The sequence below is a fragment of the Eptatretus burgeri genome, chromosome 8, assembly GCF_056783735.1.
Source record: "Eptatretus burgeri isolate ZD-2024b chromosome 8, Ebu_testis_v1, whole genome shotgun sequence".
In the NCBI taxonomy this organism is placed as follows: domain Eukaryota; kingdom Metazoa; phylum Chordata; class Myxini; order Myxiniformes; family Myxinidae; genus Eptatretus; species Eptatretus burgeri.
Window position 1 is genome coordinate 75,312,351 of NC_140968.1, and position 20,500 is coordinate 75,332,850.

Below are 20,500 nucleotides of genomic sequence, written 5' to 3' on the forward strand. Positions count from 1 at the left end.
GTAACGGGACTGACTTCAGGGAAATTATATTCCAAAAAATATATTGAAATCACAGCTTGTCCCCTTCAAAATAGTTTCCCTCCAGTCTCACACACTTGTCCATCCTCTTCTTCCACGCTTCGATGCATCCCCGGAAGGCTTCTTCTGGAATCCTCCGAAACTCCGTCATCACGGCCCTTTTGATGGCCTCCACATCAGGAAATCGGGTCCCTTTTATCAACCCCCTGAGGATGGGGAATAGGAAAAAAATCACAAGGGGCCAAGTCTGGCGAATACGGGGGTTGCTCCAGAGTTGGCACGTTCCTTTCCACCAGAAACTGTCGGATGCTCAGGGCACTGTGAGCAGGGGCGTTGTCATGGTGGAGCACCCAGGCGTTGTTCTCCCACAGTTCCCTCCTCTTGTCCCGGACTGATCTCATGAGGCGCCGGAGGATCTTCTTGTACACATATTGATTCACTGTTTGACCCTGTGGTAGAAACTCAAAGTGGATGATGCCCTTGATGTCAAAAACGCGATGAGCATCACCTTCACCTTCAACTTCGACATCCTTGCTTTCTTTGGTCTTGGTGATGCCGGACTTTTCCACTGACGACTCTGTCGTTTGGTCTTGCGATCGTATTCGAATATCCACGATTCATCGCCGGTAATGACTCTCCCGAGCAGGTCTGGATCGTCCTCCAGGCGCTCGATAATGTCTTGACAGACAGTGACTCTGCTGTTTCTGGTCCTCGAACAACAGCTCGGGGACCATCTTTGCGCACACCTTGCACTTTTCAAGATTTTCAGTGATGATGCTCCAGACTGTCCTTGTTGATGGAAAGTTCCTCAGCAATCATCCGCACCGTGAGTCGACAATCTGCATGCACCATCTGCTTCACACACTCTGTTGTCTGCCGTTCTGCTCGTTGAAGGTCTTCCAGACCGTGGATTGTCTTCAACCTCCTCCCGTCCCTCTTTGAACCTTTTGTGCCATTCAAATGCATGTGTACGTGACATTGTTTCTTCCCCGTAGACTTGCTGCAAAATTGCGAAGAATTCGGAAGGTGTTTTGCCAAGCTTGGCAAGAAACTTCAAAATGGCTCTCTGCTCACGACCCATAGCGTAACGACTCAGACTAGACAACGTGTAAAGCACGACCTGTAAAAAAAAAATCGCACAATGAGCGCAGTCAACCATCACCAATCATATATTGCTGGAATGTTGCGAAAGACTGACGCAACTCGTTCATTCAAGTTGTGCAAGTGGGGCACACAGCAGGCTCAGTCACGTTACTTTTTAGATGGACCTCTTTTTAGATGGATGAATGACATGTTGGAAAAGATGGTTCTACCGTTGGTCTCACCCAAGAGTTAGATATTGATTTGTCAAATTATTATTGGTTTGGCACGGTGTGTAGTGAGGCCGTAAATTGTTCATTTGGTCCGACGGGCCTTGGTAATCTCCGCTTGGGTTACACACGGTTCAGGCTCGGTAACGGCTCGTTCCGCTCGAGGTCCGTCGAGGGTGTGAATTCCCCGGTAGCTTTGTCCGCGTGGGTAATTCTAGTTATATTGAAGTTTGCCAATTGACCCTACCCCACGCGGTCAAATTATTGGCGATTCATGGTCCAGGAAGGGACCCGTGCCTTTCGGACTTATCCAAAAGGCACGACCTCAATTCCGGTGTGTTCGGTGGAGCCGACTCTACTGCTCCCTCTAGCGGTCGTGCTCGCCACCGATACCCGGCCCCGCAACAATTGGTGTTCAGGAGCGGGGTTCGAACCCCTCCGCCTCCACAAAATTAACGGGATTCGGATCAGGGGTATACGGAACAACCCCCCCCCCCGTTTCCCCCAAATTGCGAGCGAGTAAAATTTATTTCTCACGACGCAACATGGCAAGCCAAGATGAGCTGGCCCAGGTGGGTTCTAATTTAAGTTTAGAGGATCTAGTGGCCCAGGACACCCCCATGCAAGAAGACGTACCCCCGCAGCCAAACCCAGAAGGGGTATTGGGAGTGGCAGGGGCGGCGTATGACACCACCCCCCCTCCCCCGCGATTTCTGCCGGTTCCGCACACCACCATGACGGATCGGCTCCGCCGAGGCCATTTGGCGTGGGCCAGATGATGGAGATGCCGACAAGGCAGCAGATTATGGAGTTCATAGAAAGGTTCACACAAATGATGGATGTGAATGAGCACAGAATGGATGCAAGCATGGAGAGAGAGTATGCGGGAGATGGATTGGAAAATGGCGTCTGCACGTGGGGAGACGACCGAGTCAAGGGGGAGTGTGGAGGTTTGTCAGCCCGCAATGGAGATGGGTGAGGTCGGGACGACGAACACCGCCACGATAATTAAAGGGGAAACGTAGGGTGAGACACGAGGGGACGACAGAAAAATTAAACCAGGTGACGGTGACGCAGAAATCAAAAGAGGGGAACGAATTAGATGAAGTAAAAGAGGAGCACACACACACACACACACACACACACACACACACACACACACACACACACACACACACACACACACACACACACACAGAGTTAGTGAGGGACAATGGGGTTGAGCTGGTGGAATGTGTCGGGACCCAGGGCGAGCATCAGAGTAACCTCCCTCAGGAACAGAGGGAGATGGAAGGCTCCCTCGAAGCAGATTACGACCAGCTAAGTCTGGTCGGGCCGTGCGAGGTCGAGCGGGTCATGGTACGAACGGGTCCATGCAGAGTTTGGGGGGGGGGGGTAGAGATCCCGGGACCCCTTGAGTTAACCCGAACACCCGATGTAAAAGTCCCAGTGTGTGTGGTAAAGTGTATGAGTGGTGCGAGTGTGTTGAAACGTGCGAGTTGTGTGAGTAACATGGCGTGCGTGAGTGCGTGCATGGAAATGGACGTCGGACGGATTCAGACGGGAGACTCGAGTGGCGAGCCGAGAAGGCCGCAAAGGGTTAATTTGGCAACCGCGTCGTGTCCGCGCGACGGTGCGTACGAGGTCCGTGGCGTGTTTCGCACACGGCCTGCACGCGCACGTCTGCGTGATCGCAATCCGGCGCGAGAACGCTCCACATTGGATGCGAGCCGGCCACGTGGATGGCGAAAATGTGGGCGAGTGTTGTGTGAATTTGGAATGGACGGGTCCGCGTGCGGGCGCGTGTGTGAAGCTCAAGGTGCTGCGCGCTGCGTGTTCTGTTCGCAGAGCGTGTGGAGCGGGTTCCCGGGACGATGCGCTCGGGCTGGCCTGCACGGGAAACCGTGCGGGTGACGTCACCGGGGACCTCGCGGTGTGAGAGGCGTTCGCGAGACGCACGGAGCGGGCCCCGGGGACACCACGGCGGCCCTGGCGGTTCGATCCGTGTGCAAGTGGCGGCCCGAGTTACGGGTGAGTGGCGCACGTTGGCTCACATGGCGGACCCCTCAAAAGCGAGTGCTGATTGTGATGCGCAGGGTGACGACGAGACCCCAGGTATCGTCTGACGGAAGGGATAGACGAGCGAGTCGCAGACCGCCGCACTGGAGGTGCAAGGTTTGTGGGGCCTTGTTCCAAGTACATGGCCCCGGCCGGGATGTGGTAAACATCCTGCACGGGAAGAGGAGCATTCGTTAGCGGGACGGGTTTAGCTTAGTTAGACCGGCCTCATGTGGGCATGAGCCGTCCTCTATGGGGCCCGTGGACTAGTTCGTGGGAAAGTAGAATTAGATTTAGAATGGATTTTGGGAGACACGGACAGACATGGAATGTGTCGTGGGGACGTAGCTTAGTCAGGTCAGGTCAGGTATGGGAGCATGTGCCGGAACAGCACGTCGCTGCGTCCACTTTCCGCCGGTACTCCAGGGGCCTCCGTCTGGCCATCCCCCAGGCAGATGCCAGGCCCATCCCCATCTCCTTGAGATGATGGTCAACCTGTTGCAACCATGAGGCACGTGGTCGGCCCACTGGCCTCCTCCACTCATGAGACTCCCTCGCTGAGAGAATCTGGTGAGCAGGATCAGAGTCAGGAAAACGAGCCACATGTCCATACAGCCGCAACTGACGCTCACGGACTATGCAGGTAACAAATCTCATCCGAGTCTCTCTCAGCAACCGCTCGTTGGACACAAAATCCGACCAGCGATAGCCAAGGATTCTCCGAAGAGACCTGGTACCAAAGGAATTAAGTCTCCGTCTCAGATCCTTGGTCAGAGTCCAAGTCTCGCACCCATAGAGCAAGACTGGAAGTACCAAGGACCTGAAGACTCGGACTTTCGTCCTCCCGCACAGGTACCGGCAGCGCCACACCCCATGATCCAGTGAATCCATGACTCCCCAGGCCCGACCCAAACGTCTATTGACCTCTGACTCGCAGCCAGCAGAGACATGAATATCACTGCCAAGGTAAGTGAATCTCTCCACGACCTCAACATCCTCACCACAAACAGACACAGACAGGACAGCAGCATCCAAGATGTCACCGAAAGCCTGGATCTTAGTTTTGACCCAAGAAACCCGTAATCCCAACAGCTCCGACTCCTCATTCAGCACCTCGAGGGCCCCCAAGAGGATGTCTAAAGTCTCCGCAAAGATGACTGCATCATCTGCAAAGTCAAGGTCCGAGATCTTGACATTCCCAAATGACGCACCGCAACTTGATCTCTCCGACATCCTCCCTAGAATCTAGTCCATACAAGTGCTGAAAAGTGTGGGGGCAAGTACACATCCCTGACGAACTCCAGTAACAACTGGAAATAAGTCAGAGATGGTACCACCACACTTCACAGCACTCTCAGTACCAGAGTAGAGTTCAGACATCAGATCGATCAGTTTTGGTGGCACCCCACGAAGACCAAGAATCCTCCAGAGGACATCCCGATTCACTGAATCGAACGCTTTACAGAGATCAACATAGGCTGCAAGCAGCCCCTGCCGAAACTCTCGTCTGCGTTCGGTGAGGACACGAAGTGCAAGGATACGGTCAATCGTTGACCTCTTTGGTGTAAAGCCTGACTGCTCTGGACGCTGGTGCTCAAGCAGATGGTGGCGAACCCTATCGAGAATTATCCGAGCAAAGACCTTGCCCGGCACTGAGAGCAGCGTCACCCCTCGGTAATTGTTGCAGTCTTGGCGATCACCCTTCCCTTTCCAGAGAGGGACAACAAGGCCCCTCTTCCAGTCAGTTGGGATGATGCCTGTGTTCCAGGCAGGGCACAAAACTGCATGCAACGACACGAGTGCAGCATTTCCACCAGCCTTGAGAAGTTCGGCATGGATGCCACAAATCCCTGGAGCTTTGCCCCGTTTCAACTGGTTCACCGCAGCCCGTGTTTCCACAAGCGTAGGTGGACCACAGTTGATTCGAGGGTCAGCAACAGGGATTGTAACACCCTTGACGTCCAACTCGACAGTTGGGGGATCAGCCTGGTACAACCGCTCAAAGTAACCGGCCCAGCGGGCCTTCACTTCAGACTCCTCTGTCAAGAGCCTACCACTCTCTGCTCGAACTGTAGTGCTCCGAGGGATGGGCTTGGATGAATGTAATGCGCGAATTCCCCTGTAAGCGGGACGAGAATCACCTGTCCACAGGTGATGCTCTACCCCCTCACAGATTCCTCGCACATAGGCCTCCTTGTCCACCCTCAGTGCACGTACAGTTTTACGCCTCAGCTCCCTGAACAGCTCAGCTCTGCCATTCAGCCTGGCCCTGCGACTCTGGTCAATGGTATCCAGTGTCCCTTGAGAGACAAAATTCTTCTTTGCCCTGCGGTGAGCTCCAAGGCATCCACCGGCAACATCAAGGACGGTGGTCTTGAAGGCGCTCCATAACTCTTCAGGACCCCCCAAAGCACCCAGACCCCCCAAGTGTCCACTCAGCCTGTTCGCAAACTCCTCAGCTACTCTCTCATCCCTGAGCTTGGCAACATCCAGCCTCGGCTGGGATGGTACCATTCTCCAGGATTTAAGGTGCAGCTTTAGAGTTGCTACAACAAGCCTGTGGTCAGTATTGAGGAACTGAGCACTCTGGTAGACCCTGCAGTTCTGGATCACCCTCCAACGACCGTCAATGAGGACATGGTCAATCTCCTTTGCCACACCGCCAGCGTTGGAATACCAAGTCCAGCGATGAGCTTGTGGGCGCTGAAACCATGAACCAGCCACCCTAAGTCCATGACTTCTTGCAAAGTCAAGGAACTTAGTGCCATTCTGGTTCATAGTTCCTGACCCATGGGGACCAACACATACCTCATAACCGTCCCTATCAGTTCCAGTCGATGCATTGAAATCCCCCAAGACTAGAAGTGTATCTCGTCTGGGGCACTAATCAACCACAGACTCGAGTGTGGCGTAGAATGCATCCTTCACGGTGAGATCACTCGCCTCAGTCGGAACATAAACAGAGACCAGGGAAATGACACCTAAGGAGTGACGAATCCTTAATCTCATAATACGCTCGTTGACCGGTGTTACCTCAATTATCATTGGGGTCAGCTTATTGGACACAGCTACAGCAACTCATTGGGTATGGTAACCATCAGAGCGACCAGACCAATAGTAGGTGTAACCACCCACCATTATCTCGCCGCAATCCGGTCTCCGAACCTCAGAGAGAGCTGCAATCCCGATGTCCAAACGCTTGAGCTCAGATGATAACAGAGACAGGTGATCATCCTCTCTTAGGGATAGGACATTCCAGGCACCCACCCGAAGGGACCGCCTCAGGTTAACCCAAGGAGACCGCCGTCTGGTGGACGACACCTCAGCACCACTTCGACACACTCTCCCGCAATCTGACCCAGGGATGTTACCCCGTGGTTTCCCTCCTATCAAAGATTGGGGGTCCCGAAGGCTTTGCCCCAATCCCGTCATCCGGTGAGCTGCCCTGCGAAGGGAAGCTGCACAGGAGGTACTCCCACGGAGTGGGTTTTCAGATTTTTTTGCATTTTTGCGTTTTGCGGAATGAAGGGTTTTACGGTGGCCGGAGTGCAAATCCTGCCACCAACCTCCTAATAAGAAGTGACCCAACTGCAGGAGGACATCCGCAGACACAGTTGGGCACTAGATATGGATGGCCGTTGGCTCACAAGGAGCTCCTCCGCCCTTTGACAGGTTTTGTTTTTAATCCTGCTGGGTGTCCATATCCAAACACCCTCCTCACCAGAAAACCTGGTGGGGGAGACGGTTTAGTCGCCGACAACCCGACCATGGAACAGGTTAGTACAGGTTTACATGGTACCTGTAGCAGGTCACAGATCGAACCTGACCTGACATTAGTGATAGTAGCTTAGTGATATTAGTTCGCCATTAGTAGCTTAGTGATAGAGTTAAATGGTACGTGCACTAGTGTAAGGGATGACGAGGGGCACGAGCTATTTAGGGGGACGTAGTTGTTGGAGTGTGATGTGAGAATTGGAAGAAAAAAAAAAGTGTACAATGAGTGAATGTGCGACAGCAGGCCTACATGGGAATGTGGAATGCATGGTGCGAATGAATGAGTGGGGAGAGGAGTGAAACCCACCCAAGGGAACCCAGGGTAAGTGTAATGTTAGTTAGTGGGTTAGTCAAATTTACCAGAAGGAGGTTGTTCTGTGTTGGTGGTGTATGAAGGCACGAAACCCATTTGGAGGGGTACAAGAGTTTATTTACCGGCTGCAAGCGTGGCTGTTGTAATGAGCGTAATGAGTGGAGGGCTCCCGGGCACCGGACTAGTCGGCCAGAGTAGACCAAGGGACCAGGATAGTGTGGTGGGCATGGGCGACCATCGGACAGGAAGCCGGAGCACCAAAATGCCATGTGGGCATTGAAGGGGGGCAATGCCAGGAACTGCAACCCCCACGTTCATAGGGAGCAGGGAGGCTCGGAGACAGCCTCAGGGCCCGGGGGTGCCGTAGTTTGAGTCCGGCAGGAGGGAAATCCCTGCCAAGTGAGTCACGCTGCCCAGCCATGAAATTGTGCAAGGGCACGAGTGAAAATTTGTGGGCAGAGCTCAAATTAATAATGGACACCAACACAGGTGACGGGAATCATGGTTGTTGGAACCTATAGTTTAAAGAGCCAGGCGTATGGAAAAGCCCCAAGGTAGTTTAAAGTTAATAAATGCTAGGAGAGTTAGGAAATGTACCCCTTCGCACCATCCATCCCTTCGCTCTCCGTAGGCCGCTGGACCCACCTTGGTAAGATGGTTGAATTATGTAGGAGGCTACTCTGGGGCTTTATTGGGCCTCGAGACAGGAGGCTAGTCTCTCCCTTAGTCCCCTCCAAAAAAGGAACTTAGGGGTTGGAAGTAGATGGACAGGATAGGTTAGCTGGACAAAGACGATAAAGGGGGTTAGGGAGACGAAAATATAGAGAAAAAAAAGCAAATAAAAAGGGGCTAAATTTTGTTGTTTCGTTGTTGTAAATTAAGGGAGTGGGTACAGGACAGGAAAAGGCGATAGGTTTGGGGTTGGGTCCGAGCCCGTTTTCAGAGCGGCCGGCACCACCGCACTCCCTCCAGAACCTCACGGGATCAGACCAGAGGCCGGCCAGCTTCATATGCCGGCCAGCTTCATATGCCGGCCTGTGTTTGTGCGACATCTGCTGGTCCGCATTTGCCATGCCTCGTTGCCTGCCTTTTGCTTTGACCCCATGCCTGCTGCTGCCCTTATTTGCATTTGCCCCTGTGTCAACTATTCCATCATGTGCGCCAGGATCATCCAGCAAGTGTTTTGAAGGACTGCCCTGCAGGCAGCCTCATCATTTTGTGTGTTTCCATCATCTCCATTTCCATCCAGTTCATTCAAAGGAGCCAGGGACTGCATTGAGCAGCCGGCTACCTCCCTGTTCTTGCATAAATGCCACTTCAAATGGCCTGTGGGAGGGCACATGGCCTTCCGTGTTAGGGTGAGTTGCCTCCAACAGCTGGGGTATGAAAGAAAAAAGGAAGAAGGTTCACTGAAAGGAACACCCAAGGGGGACCTTTTGAACAGGCCCTGAGGACGACTGACCTTCAACTGTTGTGCACTCACCCACATAAGATGACTGTTGACTTGCTGTGCTTCTTTCCTACAGATAACATAACAGGTCCTGGGCCATGGTTAGTGTAAATAGTTAAAATTGTAAATAAGTTATTGACCCACATGTTTGTCTTAGCGCTGGCAATGTAGTTAAGTCTTCTGTGTGAGTCTGATACTTTAGTTACGTAGCACACTAGGTAATTTATTTTTGGGACATGTAGGAAAAAATGGTAAATAGGTAAATCGTACTCGGGGAAAACTTACACATGCTGGTCACATGCAAATTTGACGACTCGGGACGAGTCTGTAAAAAGGGGAGGGGGTAGTGTTGCGAATTTGGAAGCTTACTGCACACAAAAGCCAGGTCCTATATATCAGCTATATCGGTAAGTACGTGTTTCTAGTTAGGGTCCCGTCCTATGTTTAATGGGTGATTAATTGGACGTGCGCTGTGAGTTATTTTGATAGTTAGGATTTAAATTACCAATGACAACAACACCTGTCTTCGCTTCCTTCAACCATCATCCATTGCACTGTGCGTGTCAGCATGTACGTGAGCGGAGTCCAGTGTGATAGGCGGGGTTTCTCTTGACATTGGTGTGCTGGCTTCACCCCAAATATGGGCACAAGCGTTGCACTCTGGTTTCGCCCCAAATATTGGCACAAGCGTTTTCGTTCTGGCTTCGCCCCAAATATGGGCAGAGAGCGTTCTCGTTCTGGCTTGGCTCCAAATATGGGCAAAGAGCGTTCTCTCTGCCCAATGAGGGAGTGCGAGCATGGGATAAGAGAAGCGCACGTGGGCAAAACGAGAGTTGTTGTTGAGAGCTGTCTTCTGGTCTTGAGAGTTGAGAATTGTCTGCTGGTCTTCGGACGTCTGGTGGTCTTCTGAAGCAGGTCGTCGCCTTCGTGGGGTCCCGCCAACAGAGCGTTTTCTCTTGTGGCCTGTGTGCCTGCTAGCCTGTCCCACGAGGATCGCCTGCCTGGGCTTGGAGCGGCATTGCGTGATGGGTTCGAGTCCTGCCACACCAGATCGTCGAAGACTGCACGAGGCAGGAAGGTCCAAGAATAGGTTCTGACCTCCAATAAATACCTGAGGGGTCCGTTTCTTTTTGGGTGTACGTGTGTGTGTTTTTGGCGCCAGTCTATTAAGTAAAACTGCATAATGCTTGTACATAAATTGCTATTCCTTCATAATTCGGTTAACTCTGCCTTCTTCCGTGCTCCCCTGCCCCATTATAAATAAATATCCCTTTTGTTAAATGTTCCGGCTCGTTTCTGTGTTTCTTTCATTGTCTTGGTACGGTGTGTAGCGAGGCCGTAAGTTGTTAATTTGGACCGACGGGCCTTGGTAATCTCCGCTCGGGTTACACACGGTTCAGGCTCGGTAACGGCTCGTTCCGCTCGAGGTCCCTCGAGGGTGTGAATTCCCCGGTAGCTTTGTCCGCGTGGGTAATTCTAGGTATATTGAAGTTTGGCAATTGACCCTACCCCACGCGGTCGAATTATTGGCGATTCATGGTCCAGTAAGGGACCCGTGCCTTTCGGACTTATCCAAAAGGCATGACCTTAATTCCGGTGTGTTCGGTGGAGCCGACTCTACTGCTCTCTCGAGCTGTCGTGCTCGCCACCAATACCCGGGCCCGCAACAGTATTGCTGTCGGTATTTGCTGGACACCCCCCTTTTCTCTCCTTCTCTTTCTTATATTTTCTCTTACTCTAACATTCTCGTTCTATGTTTACAAATAAGTAACTAATAGGGGTTTATAAACTACAAGCCTTGCTTTTTACATTGACTCCTTCACACTCATTATTACTTGCAGAGTACTCACCCTCTGCGTGATCATTTTTCAAGCAGTTTAAAAAAGAAAATACGTTGAAGCACATATTGTTGCAAATTAAAAGTTGCCGATTAAATGTAGTGATCACAAACGGTGTCTGGTTATGGATGCCAGGAAAGAAATGGCAGTATCAAAAGTAAATTTAAAAGAATGAGTTTGTGGGAATGGTAGATTGGGAAAAGGAGTGATAAATATGAATATAATCAGGAATAGAAGTAGGGAAAGGTGTTAAACCGAGGCAGGAAAGGAAGAATGAAAGTTAAAATGGGCAAATACCTTGGACATTAAAATAAAATAAAAAGTCAAATAACCAGCCAGCCTCGGTGGCATCACGGTTACAACGTCCATCGAGTCTGGGCGGTAGGCACTGGGCAGTTCAAACCCTGGCCGAGTGATACCAGACTAAAAATGGTATGTGCTGCTTTCTTACTCGACACTCACTACTTTTTTTTTTTTTAAGGATAGAGCACGGAAAACCAACAATAAATTGGTAATGATAACACAGGCTTTGATGGGCCGAATGGCCTTCTCTTGTGTCAAAATTCCTTGTAAGGGAACTCGTATTATGTTTTCACCTCTGTCTGTCTGTCTGTCTGTTCGTTACTTGCAAAATCAAAGATTTGCAAATATATTGGTTGGTCTGCTCTGTTAGTATGAGAATTGCAACAGGTCATATTTTTTACTCTGATCTTCATGAAACAACCAATTGGTAGATGTAATGACAAGCTGGAAACCTATTGCTTTTGAGGTGAAAAGTCAATTTCCATGTTTCACTTTATCTATACTGTACGTATAGGAAACTGAAAAACATGGGTGACGGTGAAACCTCGTCGAGGTGGAGCCTTGGTCGACCCATGTATGTCTATTAATTATTTATTATGGACTATCGGAACATACCTTTTAGACATTTAGAACCCTTATATCTTTTAGACCCCTTATACCTGTACCTACTGTTGAAACATACCCTTTGAACCACTTAGACCCCTTGCCCTTGATACCTTTTGGACCCCCCCCCACAAGACCCTTCAGGACCGCTAAGACCCTTCAGAACACTTAAGACCCTGTTAGAACCCTTTAGTACCTTAAGACCAAAAAGACTCAAATGTTTTAATACCCCAACACCCCTCAGAACTCTCATACACCCTTTAAACATGTAACTACTGTTGGAACATACGCTTTAGACCCCAATTGACCACTTAGATTATTTAGACCTTATAGATCCCTTTACACCCTTTTCGACCCTACCTAGAATTGGAAAATACCCTTTAGATATTTAGACCCTTAAGAACCTAATAGACCCCAATAGACCCTTTAGACACCTCAGACCCATTTGACCTCTTTAGACACACCACAAAAACATCAATTGTCTTCTTGCAATATAAAGAGTATACTTTTTTAGTGCAATAGTTTTTATATTGCGCAATTGCAAAAGTAAAGCCCAATCTTCACCCACCTGGAGGTTGGGTACTCTGTTGGGTTGAACCTAATTTGCATATTGTGTCACTGAATTGGTTCACCAATCAAAACCTCTTCACATTTTTTTTTGGGGGGGGGGGATTTCACAAGCATCGTGCTCTGCACGACATCTTTGTCAGCCTGCTCACAGACAGACAATCTCAAAAAGGTATAGAAGGATTCAGACGAAACTTGATGGACAGGTTGTGTGTGGGACAAGGACAAATACATTTGATTTTGATGAAGATCCAGATCCGAGAATTTAAATTCTTTTTTAAAGAGATTCTTCACCTTGATAGATGGGGCCAAAAACAATACATAGCATATTTCAAAACGCTGTGGACGGATGACAAAACTTAGTGGATGAGTTGGGTTGGTGACAAGAACAATCTAATTAGATTTTGCTTAAGGTCCAGATGCAGATCCGGCATATCAGTGGGATACAACATGTAAACTGTTCAGTCTGGTAATAAAAGTGTTCTACTTGGAGAAGTCAGTGGAGGCATGGGTTGGAATAGGACAGATGGAAAAACTCATGAAGAGGTTACGGTGGTCAAAGGGTGAGAGAGGTAATCCATGTTTAGGCGAAATGTATTGACTTGAGATACACTGCCTTGGATGAGATGAAACCAGCTGCCAAAGGGAGGGTGGAGGATCACACCCAATCAAGGGCAACACGCTACTTTATGGCATGGAGAAAACTGGTGAGCTCTGCATGGAGGGGACATAGTGTTGCAGAAATGGCCCTTAGTGTGTTGTTAAATATAGGATTAGCCCAGATCCCCCCTTAAATGCATGTTTAGCCAGGTTGTTTGGCAATTGGACATTACATGTGTGTCGGGAGCTGTAGCAGCCTGTCCATTGTTCATGCAGAGGCGGTTTTCTTCTTCTTCTTCCTTCCCCCCTCCGAACGATTCCCCACCCAGCGCTCTGAGTGTCGGTCGGCGAGACGTGTCGGCAGCCCATTGGTGGAGGGCAGCTGCAACCTCGGCGATGGACCAATCACGGGTCCCTGGGGGAGTGTCCAGAGCGAGTGCCGGGAAGGCAAGGGTGGAACTGCCTGAACGTCGAGTCGGGCGATCGGCAGTAAGAGGAACTGCATGAGGGTTTTTGCAATCGGCTTTCGTGAAAAGGTGCGCGCCCCAAGAAGGCAAGAGAGTAACTGCCTGAGTACCGAGTCGCGATCTGCTACACAAGGGACGGCTGTGTCTGTCTGCGATCTGCTTCGTAAAAAAGGCAAGAGGAACTGCAGGAGGTCAGTCTGCCTTCTGCTGGATGAGAGGCTGCTTGAGTCGAGTCTGCGATCTGCTTGATGAGGAGTGACTTGATGGCTGTTCCTCCTCGGCGATGGACCCAGCGTGCAGGTCATCCCCAGGTTCATTCTGAATCCAACCACGGAGCCTCTGACCGTCTTTGCTCCCGACACGTCTTTCCATCCCATTGATCTGCCTGCGGAGCCCAACACCCCAATTTGGCCTAGTCTGGTGAGCAGGCCAGGTCTGGATTTGTATGCTGGACCTTGTGAAAAGCCAGCTGGAGCACACCGTGGATCTTTCGCTCTTGTGCCGTCAACCTTACGGGGGCTGACGCTGGTGCGCAAGCGGTGCCGGGAGGAGTATGAGCACCATTTTGCCACACTGCATGCTCGAGCTGGGTGCTCGAATCCATTGGCATCGGCTTGTCACGAGCCGCATTCGTGCCTTTGACACTTTTCCTCTTGTCCATGAGGCATCACCAAGTACTCTGTCTTGTCTGCATGTTGTCTAAGGTTTATCTCGCTAGGGTTCCCTTTGAACCCCGTAGCTCCCTAGTTAAGAGCGGGTTATAGATTAATTGTAACGTTCGTGAATGTTTTGTTTGTGTCATGGTCCCCGATGTGTCCCCAATAAATCTGGCCGATTCATATGAAAGTTGCCGCCTTGAGTTTATTCGTGCTGTGCTGAGGAACAATTCGCTCGATTTGCATTTAAAACCAAAATGGTTATGGACTGGCAGACTTCGCTCGGTCTCTGACAAACCCAGTCTGTAACCAGGGTCTATTTCCCCAACTGGCAAGGCACAGGTGTATTTTGGTATCGTGATCTGGGGCGCGTAACCCGAGAATTGTGCCGAACCAGCCGGCGTTATAACCCCGGAGACAGCGGTGAGGTTAAGTGACGCCAAATCTTCAACATTTGGCTGTCAAGAGTAGGGTGCGAATCCCGCCACCGCTGAATCCTTGACAATATGCCATTGGCAAACAGCTTATCAAGAAGGGTTGGATAGCAGTGGTGGGGTCCTTTGCACAATCAGCTGAGCAGTTGTACTGGTCTCTTTTACCAAATCATTCGCACAATCCAGCTGTGTGGAAGGGTGCAAAGCATAAACTCCATTCACATGGGGCAAAAACTAACCTGCTAAACAGACCTGGATGCCTTTCCCATAGACAACAAGGTTATGAAATGTGTTTAACACAAGGTACTCAGAGCATTCCTCTATTCTTCCACTCTGCTTAACAACCACCAGCTTGGCTTCTTTCATGACCACTTCACCCTCTTGCTCATTGAATAATGGATAGATGCCTTTGACTAAAGGGGCAGTCACACCTTGATGTTTTAGCCAGCGTATGGCAAGGTCTCAAAATGTATGTAAAACGCTGGCGTACGCTGAACTATTGATGTTTTTTTAAAAAGTTTTGGGCATATAATAACGTGTTAGACGTATGCATAACATATTGTTACGGTTGTGGAAATTCGCATTACACCATAAAGATTCCTCAGGTGAGATATCTCGATAGGTCCATGTGTAGTTAGTCCACACCCATTGTATAGAGGGAATTTATGTGATCCATCTGGGCTGCGACGCTTTGAGTTAGCCATTTTTCTGTTCTATCTTCTATTTCAAACAGCATCTCAATAACCACACCATCCCCACCACAGCGCCAACCACGCCACCTCCACCATCTACAGTACCACATCTTCGCCACTCGCCATTCAATAGGCCCCGTGAGGTTACGAGCTCCGCGGAAGAACAAAAACCACCAACGATGCTCGGGGGTTTTTCCCGCCTGTTTCTCCCGTCTAAATTCTCCGCGTTCGGTGTGGGGGAAGTGCGATCCGAGCCAGGGGTCAAAGGTGAGAAAAGGTGGGGGCCTCTTTTTGGGGGAATAATTCTCTGACCCCGAGCCAAAAACTGACTCCCCCGGCCCCCCACGGGGCGGGGTGGAGGGAGAGCGAGAGGGCACGCCCCCCTTCGAGAGGCTTCTCCAAGAAGCTCGAAGGGAGGTGGGGCTGAAAACGGGGCGGAGTGAAGGGCGGAGCCCCGCGCTACAAAAGGCGGAGAGCACGGACCTTGAGTTGAGTGAGGTTTTTCGAGAGGTCCTGTGTTCTTCGGGTGGTTTGAGCTTCTGGGCTGGATGTAGTCTTCTTCTTGGCGCTGCTTGTCAAGTCGGGGGAAGAGATCCTGCGCTTGCGGCTTGGCGAGCGGCCTGTCAACGAAGGCACGGCCGGGAGACGCGGCAGCGCCGGTTGTGAGGTGGACCTGCGCGTCCGGACAAGGAGTGCCAGAGAGGGTTCGCCGGCTGCGAGAGAGGTCGGGGCCAGGCGCGACCACGCTGATGGCCATGGGAGAGGGACTCACCAGCCACGAAAAGGGAAGTCGTGACTTCTTTTCTTTTTCCTTTGCTTTTTGTGTAAATGCTTGTGGTGGCGCCGTCCGTAAAGTAGAACTGCGTAAGTGTTGCCGTGTGTCGGTCTTAACTCTGCATTTGCTTTTGTAGCATTATTCTTTTGCTGTAAATACGTGCGTCTGCGTCTGCAAATAAAATGCTTGCTTGTTGAACTGTGTTCCCACTCTGCTTAGTCTCCTTTCTTTTTATTGACTCTCCATCCTGCATCGCGTAAGAGATTGGTAGTGGGTGTAAGTTCCCGGTAACTAATCTGAACCGTCGAGGTCGACGATAACTCCGCTCTGTTATCTCTGCAGTACGGAATGAACCGCTTAAGTGGTTCGTGTCTGAAGTCAACCTGCGGCGAGGTACGATCGCCCGATTAACCATCCGCGTAGGTACTTAGGTAGGTCGAGTTTGGCGAACAACCCTATCCTTCGCGGCTGGCCAATTGGCACGATTGTGGTGAGGTAGAAAGATCCACCCGTGACTAGCTCCTGGCGTTGTTCCGAGAGGGTCACGAATGAATTGTCCGTCCGGTGGGCGACGTTCCGCGATTCGAGTTACGTGGCCGATCGCATGCCGGCGGGCGTGAATTCGCAACAATATTAATAACGTACACAGAACGTTTTAATCACATATAGATAACTTGTACCAACGAATGCTGAGCGTGTTGTCGGCGTTCACAACCTATGCCCAACGATAGTCTAACTTATGCATAGCGCGGCAGCGTATCGCCGACGATCATGTGGCGTAGGCTATAGGCTGCGGCTCGACGATTCAAATCATAACCGCACTAGACATCGAAGTGTGAAGCCGCTGTCACACCTTGACGTTTTAACCAGCGTATGCCGATGTATGAAAAATTTGCCGAACCAAGCTGGCACACGTCGAATACGTTAAGAGCACGCTGGCATACGTCGAGAAATTTTCAGCATGTTGAAAATTTCTTGACGTACGATACACGTTCCACATACGCTGGCATAAGTTGTCGGCACGCTACGCGATCGTTGACACACGTTACTCATAAGTCGAAACACGTCGAGGTAATGGTTAGCATCAATGTTCCAGACTCCCTGGTTTTTTTTTTCTTTGGTATGACGGTGATGTTGACACTTCGATTTCTAACGCGGTTATGATTTAAATCGTTGAGCGGAAGCCTATTAATTATATGATATTATAACCGCACTAGAAATCGAAGTGTCAACATCACCGTCATACCGAAGAAAAAACAAAAAAAAACAGAGTCCAGAACACTGACACTAACCATTACCTTGATGCGTTTCGACTTATGAGTAACGTACAAGTAACGTGTGTCGACATGTGTCAACGATTGCGTAACGTGCCTACAACCAGTGCCGGATTAAGCCTCGGCTGGCCCTAAGGCACATTTTGAAATTTTAGAGAATGGCCTGAAAAATTTAAATTAGATCTCGGGCTCATGGAAATGGACCCCAGACAAAAGATGAACTGATTCAAAAACAAAATATTTAATATAAAAAGACAAATATTTAATGTGAAAATAATTTTTGGCCCAAATTTTTGGCTGGCCCGAAGGCACATGCCTTGCCTGCCTAATGGTTAATCCAGCACTGCCTACAACGCGTTACTCATAGGTTAGAAATAAGTTTCAGGTATGCTAAACATTACCTCGACGTGTTTCGACTTATGAGTAACTTACAAGTAACGTGTGTTGACGTGTGTCTACGATCACGTAACGTGCCTACAACTTATGGCCAGCATTATGCGGAACGTGCGAGTCATACGCTGGCATACGTCGGAAAATTTCAAGCATGGAAAATTTGTCTAACACCTCGGCGTACAAAGACGTATGCCAGCGTGCTCTTAACGTATTCAAACTTACCTATAACATATTCAACGTGTGCCAGCGTTTTAGCCAAATTTTGCATACGTCAGGCATACGCTGGCTAAATCGTCAAGGTGTGACAGGGCCTTTAGTAAGAGGTCAAGGCGGTTTCTTTGAACATCTCACTGGCTTTAAATAGCCCTTACAATATGACCAAATATCCTCGGGTTCACGTTGTTTACGCAAGGCATAACTGAAGGAAATAAGGTGGCTATATTTGTTAAACAACCTGCATTAACTTCTGAACCAGAGAAAGGCTTTTGTTGAGTAGAGTGGCAAAAATAAATCCTTCCTTGCACAAATATTCAACCAAGTAATGATACCAATGGAACCAGTGCAAGGACGACGTCAGCATAGGCACAGCAACAAACGGATCATGATCCAGAGGTCAGACAAAAATGTTATCAAAGCTTTTTCACCTGAAATGTCTTCATTGGTGGTATGTCTCATCAGAAAAAAAACCCCACCCGAATCTGCCCATGGGAAACCTCGTTTTGACCTCAAATCCAAGATGGCCAACATTGTACAGGTGCAAAACTTAAAATGGACCTAATTTTGGAAAGAAACGACATAGAAACACTTTTAAGGTGTCATTTTTAACTAATTTGAGGACTCCCGTTTATTTAGTGAAATTTTCGGAACCATTAGAGGTCACGATTATGTGTTAAGGTCAAGGTCATTGTAAAATTTGATCAAAATTTGATCTCAAAGCTCACCAAATGACAAGTATTAACCCGGGAAATCGCTCAGTGCGCTTAAGAGCAGCACACTCTGTCACATCCAAGTTGCACTTGAGGATTGGCGTGCCTCAATTGAAAAACATGGAACTGCCAGGTTGTGGATGCAGTATCAGAGAATGCTTTCAATTCTGAGGACCCTCAACAGATCTGCACGTATAGGAAGCTGGCCTCTATATTTACAGTCACTGTGTGATATGCAGGTGTATCTTGCAGCTGCTGGGCACAACAACTACACAAAGTCTCTTGCACTGTTCATCCCCAAAATGCTGGACCTCGAGCACACACATCCAGATGTACATTCAGCTTTTATGAAGGGTCTCTTCCCAGTCAGGAGAACTGATGGTGCATGGTCAGGTATATTCACAGATCTCTTCATAGAACAAGTTCTGATGGCTGGTATAAAGTCAACTGGAGGTTTAACGCATGGTCGTGGGTTCAATGAAAGCACCCATCTTCTGTTTCTACTCACCAGACCGATATGTGCTGACGTAAGTCAGTCCATATTCGAGATAGCTGGTATCTCTTCAAATTCAGGAGATGGGCATCGTGACCTGGCGGCATCACGCATCCGATGTGACATGGCTGACATACAGAAGCTGCTTCAGGTATTTGTTGAGCGGGGACCATTCAACAAGACCTTGGAAAAACTTAAGTCTCTCAACAGGTCTGGTGGCGGAGGAGTCAATGAATGCAGCAGATGCTCAAAGTGTGGGCGAGAATATATTAACCTCCATGGTCGGTCATTCTGTAGCAGAGTACAAGTTCTCTCAGAAGAATCAAGTGAAGACTCTGGCCTCGGCTGTTCATGCCAAAACTGCTTCTGGAGAATGAATTGAGATGGATCCCCAGCGTCTATACCAGCGTCTTCTTGTTACTGGTATCTGCGATATCCCTGTGACCGATCTCATGAAATACGAGCTATGCTCTTTTCCAACATCTCTGTTCAACAATCATATGTGCATGCGGACTGGGGACAAGGCGAAGCTCATACATCATCTCCTGAAACTTGTTCCAGAATGCGTTGTCTCAACCACACTGGATAAGGGATTGCAGTTCATTCTCGATGGAGGGGCATTGCTCCACAAATTCTTGTGGCCTAAGCACTCTAGTTATGCCGAGATATGTGCAATGTATGTCCGGCATGTACGCAGCACCTATGGATGTGCACTGGTTGTGTTTGATGGGTATCACGGCTCCACTACTAAGGACGAAGCTCATCGCCGTAGGACAGGGAGTGACATTGGTGCTTGTCTCAGTTTCTGCAGAAATGTGTCTAACCACGAGTAAGAAAGCTTTCCTTGCCAACACATCAAACAAGCAGGCCCTCATCAACCTCCTTGCAGAGGATATGGTCAAAGCAGACATCACTGTTGAGCATGCAGAAGGGGATGCTGACTACAAGATCTGTATGCTCGCATGTTTGTCTGCGAAGAAGTCAAACAGCCGTTGTCGCAGAAGATTCTGATGTATTTCAGTTGATGATACATCATGCTGATGCCACAGATAACAGTGACAACCTGTACATGGTGACCGCAAAACAGACTGTGTGCATCACAACGTTGAAGAAGAAACTGGATCCTGCCCTCTCGGAAAGTCTACTCTTCCTGCACGCTTTCAGTGGGTGCACATCAAGGCCATATGGAATCGGCAAAGTGACTGTTTTTACGAAGTATGCAGCACTGAGCAAGTCAGCCACCGTTTTTATGTCTCAGTCTTCATCAAAACAGGACATCGAACAGGCAGGAGAAGATGCCATGCTGGAGATATATGGGTGCACTACATCACTCAGCCTCAACACAGCAAGGGTGACGAAGTTCCTATTGAAGGCAGCTACTTCTACACAATATGTATCTCCAGAAAAGCTTCCGCCGACGAGTGACGCAGCCACCTTTCATAGTCATCGGACTTATCACCAAGTGCATGGATGGCGTGGCAATGATATCGCCTCTGCAGTTTGGGGTTGGAAAGCCACTCCCGGTGGTCTTGTGCCCATCAGGATGACTCAGCCAG